The following is an 8,561-nucleotide window of genomic DNA, read 5'->3' as shown; positions in this document are numbered from 1 at the left end:
ATTTGAGGAGAATGGTTCTGCCTGATGAATGATCTTTATTGGGGAAAAGGAGTTAAAAGAAGCATGTCATTGCTCTCATTTGTCGGTGTTTTTGCGCACCTTACACTGTATGGCTCCCACTACCCGTTGCTGTGGCCAAGACATGAAATGTGTCCTCCTGATTTATTGCCAATATTCGGAAGCTGTTTGTCATTTGTTTAAGAAATACATCAGTGTGTGAAAGGACCCAACTGGAGCTTCGGCTATGCTATTGCATGGAGTCACTCGTTGTGATGAAGTGTTGATGATGGCTTTTACTGTTCTCAAAATAACACAAAAACAAGCTTACCTTTCTAAATTTGGAGAAACTGTTGCTGAAATGCATCAGAAAAGATTGAAGTGGAAGAATTACAATAAGTAACACATCAGCTTTGCAGCTGAGTTCAACCAGCTCGGCTTAGGTCGGTAGTTTTTTTTTTTGCTGCAAAAAGTATGAGCACAAAGTTGCTTTCAAAAAAATATTGCAATAAAAGATTAACTTTTTTTAAACGAGTACACAACCACGCTTATCAATTAAATTACTTCTTTTCAAGGTCAAGTGCAAACTATTAGACAGTAGTAAGAAAATGCTCCATGTAGAAAGAGTTTGACACCACCTTTCCTGCGCATGCAAGGCCTGTGGCTGGTGCCGACTTGTGACAAAAGCTCCATCTCCACTCACACAGTCACACACACTTGTACTTCTTGATGCCACAACACCAAATATAAAACAACCTTCAGAGCAGCCTTGTTGGCTCTTGTTGAACGGTCACGCTGAAATGTATACCTTTACATATAAATGGCTCGGTGTCATGTTGTGTCACCTAATATTTCATGGACAAACAATGTGTCCAATTGCTCAATCCGCCCTTCTGCCCTTAAGCCGCCTTCGACAGAATAGCCACGGCAACGGCAAGCCTGGGCTGCAAGAAAGGGAATCTTGTGTTGTTACACACAAGTGCCACTCTGAATTACATCCTGGGGATGTTGAGGTCATCTGGGCGGAGAGCAGACACACGGCACACATAAGATGTCACCGAGGTCTTCAAATAAAGTTAGTTTCATAAACATAAGGGGGAAAAATTGGATTACCTGACACAAAACGGAAGTATGGTTTTGTTACGTTCACGCTAAACAATTCCAAAAGACAAGTCTGCTGGCTAAGGTTCAAAATGAACAATGGACTTTCTTTTTTTACAAAAGTAGGGTGAAATGTAAAGCAAAAAAAAAAAAAAGCGCCTTTATCCTAAAGAGGGAGATAAAATTAGACCATGTTGGCCAAGCAATGAACTTTCTATAAGTTCACACATATAGACACAAAACATTTAAAATAAAAAGCTACCACAAAAACTTTGCCTTTTCAAACAATGTGCAGTTTTAAATGACAGACAAGCTATATTTATATTTTTACATTTACAACAAAATGTTACCACATGAATAAACCTACTGATAAAGAAATACCTCTCAAAATAGAGCATGATCACATCACACAAAAATTACAAACACAATACTGAATACGTGAAGGCAGATCTTTGTGACTTTCCCAACTCTCACTCATTTCACTTTTGTATTAAAAGTAAATTTGCTGCACTTTTAATCAGGCTGGTGAACGTCCCACACCGAGACACCGTGCACCTTCCTTTGTGTTTACGTGTTTACTTATTGACTCACTCTTTAATGCGATTCTTTCCGGTTCCGCTTGGTCACAGCTCGGGTCACCGATCACAAAGCACCCCCCCACACACACACCCCCACCACCACACACACACACACACACACACACGCGCGCGCACTATCATGCCTCCTCAACAGCACCCCCGAATTAATTACATTAATTAGCACGAGGATGAAAGACAAACAAGTGGTTTTTAATTACTTAAAACGATTCCTGACTCTTTTTTGTTTGTTCTTTAAGGGGATCCAGTGCATGCAAGCAGCTAAAACCAAAATGTGGTAATTTTAAAATATCTATATGGTGCAATAATTACTACTCCCAAAAAGTGTAGAAGAACTTTTCTGAAGAGACAAAAGCATAATAATATGAAGATAAAAATACAATGATGTATTAACAGTAACACACTGAGTTCTACTCTTGCAATAATAATAATAATAATAATAATAATAATAATAATAATAATAATAATAATAATGACACTGGTGGAATTAATGTACAAGACGGTGCTTGATTGTCAAGTAATTAAATTCTCAATTTTTCTTATGCTGTGTGCGTGCGCGCGTGCGTGTGTGTGCGTGCGTGTGTGTGTGTGTTGGAGCGTCTGTACTTTGCAATAAGCGTGTGTGACAATAAATATACTCAATCTGCTGTGGGGTGAGAAAATGCACTAAATAATCCACCGTTGTCATGCTCATGCATACAATTTGATATTTTGGGGGTTAAGAAATAAAGATGGCAAATCACGTTGGAGTCATGCTCTCACGAGGTTTGGTCCAATAGTTTCAATCATGTCGATGTCGTCTAATCATTCTTCAGTAAAATGCAACACAATAACAGTTTCAGCAGGTTACCCAAAAATGTTTCTGTAAAAAAATACAGATGTAAATCAACACAATTGTACTATAGATTTTTTTTATAAACTATTCAATGATAAATAGCATAATCTTACCGTGTTTTCTTAATTCATAAACTAAAATATATTTTGATGTGTTGGGGGCGCTCGAAATATAATGTGCCAGGGTCTCTATTGGCAACTAAATGGACTGACGTGTGTCTGCGCTTTGTTCCACGCTCAATTGTTTCTGGTGCGTGCGTGAACCCTGAGACCCGACCTGCAGACCTCCAGACAAGTTCGACATGTGTAACATCGTACACAGAGCCGCGTTTTATGTTTTGGGAATCACATGCTTCCCGCACAAGGCAAAATCTGCTTTCAACGCCTGTAGTCTCAAACTGAAATGTTTATCCAAGTCCTTGATCATATTTACTACTTTCCGTTACCTGTTCGGAAAATAATCGCAGCGAGGAAAAAAAATAACTTAACAGTCAGAATTCATTTTGACCGCACTTTTTGTTCTTAAGCAACTAGAAATACTCAACATTTCACAAGTACATCTTCGATATTCTTCACGCACTATAAATAAACCTGTCAATATGAATTAGAAGCACACACAAAAAAAACTGGTCTAATCCAACAGTCTGCATGATCCGTTATGTTAAACTACACTGTATATGTGTTAAAAAGGCCACCTGAACAAAAATGAGCAAATCTCCAAAAACGAATGAAAAGAACAACTTGTCAAACATTTAAACATACAATACGTGCGTTAAACCCATTCCACCGTTGCGTTTTGGCCAAAGGTATTGTAACTGACACCAGTTTTGCATTTCATTTTTGCATTTCGATTTTTTTCTGTATTGTTGTTACTAGCAGTTAGAATTACTTTTTAGTTTTTCTATTTATCTTAATTTATTACGTAAGACACGATTTAGGGTTACAATTATATTGTTTGCTTTATAATTATCAAATAAAAAATATCATTTGAAATAGCCTACTGAAGTAAAGTTAGTTTTAAAATCATTAACGAGGCCAAAGTACAAATAGGGTATACATTATGCCAAATAAAAAAACTTCTCTCTCCAAAGTTTTTCCCTTTTAAGTTAAAATAAGTAGGTCAGATGATTCCCTCCTTGTATTTATTGTATTTATTTCTGATCACGGAAGCTTCAACTCTTTGTAAACTTTATGAATTTATAACGGGAGGGGAAAAGGAGCAAGTTGAACAGACAGCTTGCAAACAAACTAAAAGTGAAACTTTGGTGCTCAAGTTCTGCACGCAAAGTTGAAGGTTTCACGTGCACACATTTGCGTTCGCAGACGCGCGTGCACGAGACCCACAGAGACTATTGATGTGTGCAGTTTAGTGCCAGCAAAGAGACAGAGGACATGAGCGCACATGGCAAGAACGGCTCTTCTTTTGCTCATTCCACCCCCCCCCCCCCTTCCACTAGGACCCTCCTTTTTTCCACCTAAAGCGTTTAGTTGCAGCTGAGTGAACACTTGCAGGCAGCGCAATAAGGAGCGGAAGGGTCGAATTATTTCAACCTGCATTGCATCCCCTTCCCCCCCAACCACCAACTGTACACAGCTGCTACAGAGAAAGAAGAGAGAGAGAGCAACAGTGTTACAAAGTCAAAGAGAGAGGGAGAGAGAGAAAGAGGAAAAAGAGAGAGAGTGAAAAGTGAGCAAAAACTTTTTTGTTCTTTTCCTTTTTCCCTCCCTCGCTCCACCCCTCCCTCTCCTCTTCTGAGTGTGTATCATGATGGACCCACAAGGGCCCAGGAGACGTGCGCTGCGGCAGGGGAGAGCAGGTAGGCTCGCACTTCCATCTCACACCTTGTCTTCATTGGTTTTTGAGCAGGTGAATCCATATGTTAACAGCAACGTGTTTCTATAATGCTTTAAAAGTCGTTTGCCAAAGTGCTGTTGAGTTGTGCAACTTATGTGAACTATTGTAAAGTTTGGGGAAGTCATTCAAACTCTAAAAGGCTGCAGTGTAACTCAAGTCAAAAGGTGCTAATCAAATTTGGGATTTTTTTTAAAGCAAGATAGCCTACTACAAGTGGAAGATATTTTGCTGACCAGCTTGTTTTGTTAAATTAGGCCAAATATTGGTCATGTGTGCTGGATCAAAGCAGGTGATGGGAAGCTCTTCTGCAGGTTCAATATTATGAAGTCATCAGCGGGCCATACTAAATTCATGATGGATGTTGATGGTGTTATGAGCATGTCATCTATGGGTTCTACGTTTTGGGGCTTTTCATACAGTTCAGAGGTTTTATTTGCTCAGGTATGCTAAGATCCTCCTGAGGGCCATAGATTGCCCATGTTTCGTAGTTTCTCCACCAGTTCTTCAAAGAATATTTTATTAGTGGATTGCTTTCAATGTTCCATCACTGAGTGCCATAATTAAAGGAAAAACCTGTTGATGTCCAAGATGTCATTTTAAAATGGACGCCACAGCAGATGAACCACGTGATTCTTGCCAGCCAATCTGTGAATAAATAAAATGATACCAAATTTAGATAACAGAAGAGATACTATGTATACACTTGTTTATCATTATTAACAAAACAAACATTACTCAAGTTAAAACCAAAACTTTTGAACTTATTACAACAGTTAAAGGAAGTTTTGAAAGTGTTGCATATGATGTTGTCTTATGTTGGTACGTTACGTTACATTACGTTACGTCATGTCCCCCAATTTTGGGTGGGGGCCAGCTTCATGGAGGTACAGTTCAGTTGTAGCTCTTTAACTTTTGAGTACAATACATTGGTGTTTAATCATTTCGAACTGTTTGCTTGTAAAATGTTATTTAAGTACAATTGTAAGAAGATTAATGTGCAATACAATTTTATGGAATCATTATTAAGGTACAGTTTTCCCCCATGTTCAAGCACAGTGTTCATATTCGAACAGAGCAGTATTACAGTGGTTTACTATAATATTAAATACGCTTTTTATGGGGAGAAAAACATCATAGTTCTATGAACACTTGGGCCTACTATGCTACTGTAGTTTAATTTTGGCCCTGATGTTCCTTTTTTAAGGCAGTACTTGTTGAGTTGACTAGTTTGAGAATCTTTTTTTCAAATTGGTTGGTTGTTTTTTGAATGATGACATATCTTTGCTCCTTATTAAAAGAGGCTATTTTCACTCCAGTTTTAAACATCCCAAAATATCGTAATTGGCTTCTGTGTGTTTTCCACAAATGCAAGTAGTTCTGCTATATGGGTCTAGTTATAAAGCAGCAGGGTTTCCAGATCAACACAATCGACCTCAGTATGGCATCCAGATGATAGCACATCATTTCATATCCATGCCTGCTGCTCTGTATTGATAAAACGTCCTTTGGGCTGTGGACGAGTCAGCCTCATTATTGTTTCTCATCATAATAGGTTGATGGACAAGTATACAGACAATATGTCACTTATAGCGGGCGTTATACTTAATGAACAGTGATAAATGAGTAGCCTATAGGCTCAAATTATGTCTCAATTTTCAGTTTTTTAAAGTATATAGGCTTTAGCCACCCAAAAAATATTTAAGGAAAGAGAATATATATGATTGGATAATAACCGCTGAGGAAATCAGACTTTTTAGGAGGCCCTCCCTGTTGACTGCTGCAGTCATAAGGGCCCAGGGCCTCTGCCAGCAGCCTCTCCATGAAATACGTGATCAGGGTGTAAAGAATTCAGTGAGGAGTCTCAAACTGGCCTCTCGTAAAAGTGTGACATTCATTCTAGATTACGCACATCTATAAGCGAGGATTTTTTAAATGGATATGTTCACTGATGTAATACGACGTTAAGGTCTAAAAGGAATTCATTAAATAGATGTCATCAAGGTTTGGCAATAGTTTTACAATGTCATTTTTTTTTTAATCCAACATTTACTGATAAAACGGGAAATCAGGATTTTTTTCAAGTAGCACAGTAGTGTAGTCACATAGAAATGTGATTTTGCGCTGGTCAAATGTGTGCGTGCATGTGCAGGGTGGGGGTGGGGGGGTGGGGCGGGGGGGCAGAGATGACCTCAAGTGCCCCTCAAACTGCATGAGAGCTTGTGGTCAGGCCTCACTTGACTCCTCATTAGGTGCATTATCAGCCAACCAAGTCATTACAAATGGACCGATGAGTGTGATTTGCGAGTGCGCATGTGGTATATAATTTATTTGTTTATTTTTTTAAATATATTTATATTCTGATTTTAAATATATTTTGCACGCAAAATGAAATCTAAGAGTTGAGATATATACGAGGGGGCTTTCTCATTATGTTGACAGCCATGCGGGCGTGTAATAAACGAGCTTGGTGGAGTTAACATGCGCTATTAATTTTTCATTGCTTTTTCGTTTCGAGGCTCGGGCGCAAAAAGGCAAAACAGTCTTTCACGCTGGATGGATGGAGGGAAGGAAGAAAGACACTACAGCATCGCCTCCAATTTGCCTCCCAATGATTATCACGACCACATTTCTTCTTACTAATGTTTAAAAAAGTCTAATCTCCCCCTTCCCTCCTCCGCGCTCCCCTTTCCACCACTGAGAGGTAATGAAATATGGTAATGTCTGCAGGACCCCGGATTAAAGACGTCCCACCCTGATGGAAGTTTTCTCCAAATTTCCAAGCCTAAAGCAACAACAATTTGTATACATGATTGCTTGTTTGGCTGTTTTTAATTGCCTTTGTATTTAATTTGCAAATGAGAGTCATGTGATGAGAAAGTGCATGTTTTGTGGTTCCTAAATCTGTAATACAAACTGCACAAAAGGACACAAAGTTGGGGAAAAAAGAGATATATAGTATATATTTACGTAGATATATAGTCTTTTAATAAAATACAGCCTGTCGTCTTTTTATTTCAAGCATTAAAATGATAATTATTTAACCTTAAGACATAATTAAAAAGTAATGCGATTTTGAGTAAAAAAATTCAACATTAATTTGATTATTTCTATTCAATATGTGGCCTAAATAAAAAGGGCCGTCCGTACGCAAATTGCGTACACTTGTGAGCGCCTAAATTACCCAATTTAGCCTGTCTTTTTTTATCAGTCCCCCTTCTCTCCGCACTAAACAGACAACTATTGTTTAACACTTGCGCAAAACATTTTATAATTCACACAGTCAAGAAAATAAAGATCAAATGTAAAATGTAATGTTATGACCACAGAAACATTAAAACATTGTTGTTTTCTTGTTGATTATGTGCATTTTTTTATGATGATGATGATGATCAGAGGAATTATAAAATGCAATCATATAATCGAATCAAGTGATGTTATTACTTTCGTATACGTATTGTGCAAATGTACTTGCCTGAGTATGTGGACAAGTCACTCATAGTTGAACGCCCCCTGGTGACTCTTCTAGAAAGCACACACACAAAAATATGTTTTCTGAGAAGAGAAAAAAAATAAACATTTATTGGAAAGCATATTTATTTTAATTTGACTGCTTGCGTGTTTGAGTTATAGGATCAGAAAGCTTGCAGACACCAATAACTATCGGGATAAACCAAGACATTTATTGATTGAACATAAAGTATTCCGTATTCCTAGACATCCCGGGTTGGGTTGCCTTTTTAATAAAAAATAATTATTATCAAGTATCTTGGTGTTGTCAATAATGATTCGGGGAAGATTGTTTTAGCTGGGCATATGCTCATGAGGCTGATGGAGAATAACAGAGAAAGTGAAATGATTAGTTGTCTAGAAACAGGAAGCACATGGAAATAACCATTTTCTAATTTGGCTCACGCTTAAGGCTATTTGTGTGCTTAATATTACACGACCGAGGCAAAGATATGCCTTAGAAAATCAGGTGGGACGAACATTTATTGAATCTCCCTTCTCTCCTCTCAGTTTGCTGCAATGCTGGATAATTGCACTTCATTAAAAACGATGCCCGTTTGAATCCGCAATCAGCTAATGGAATGCTTGTTTTATGCCTTAGATTCTTCTCAAGCTAAAGATTTATAAAGTGTAATATTAACGTCAGGCCAGTTTCTTTTACTGTGCCCCCA

The 8,561-nt window shown here is 38.0% G+C and overlaps 1 long non-coding RNA gene across 1 annotated transcript; it reads left to right on the top strand.

Moving 5' to 3' along the window:
* Positions 1-3,987: 3,987 nt before the first annotated feature.
* LOC125968578 (uncharacterized) lies at positions 3,988-7,740 on the top strand. Its single transcript, XR_007481337.2, has 2 exons — positions 3,988-4,345; positions 6,899-7,740. It is a non-coding gene; the product is annotated as an uncharacterized lncRNA (long non-coding RNA).
* The last annotated feature ends 821 nt before the right edge of the window (positions 7,741-8,561 follow it).

This window comes from Syngnathus scovelli, chromosome 5 (genome assembly GCF_024217435.2).
Source record: "Syngnathus scovelli strain Florida chromosome 5, RoL_Ssco_1.2, whole genome shotgun sequence".
Lineage (NCBI taxonomy): Eukaryota > Metazoa > Chordata > Actinopteri > Syngnathiformes > Syngnathidae > Syngnathus > Syngnathus scovelli.
The sequence above is the reverse complement of the archived record's forward strand: the minus strand, read 5'-3'. Positions and strand labels throughout refer to the sequence as shown.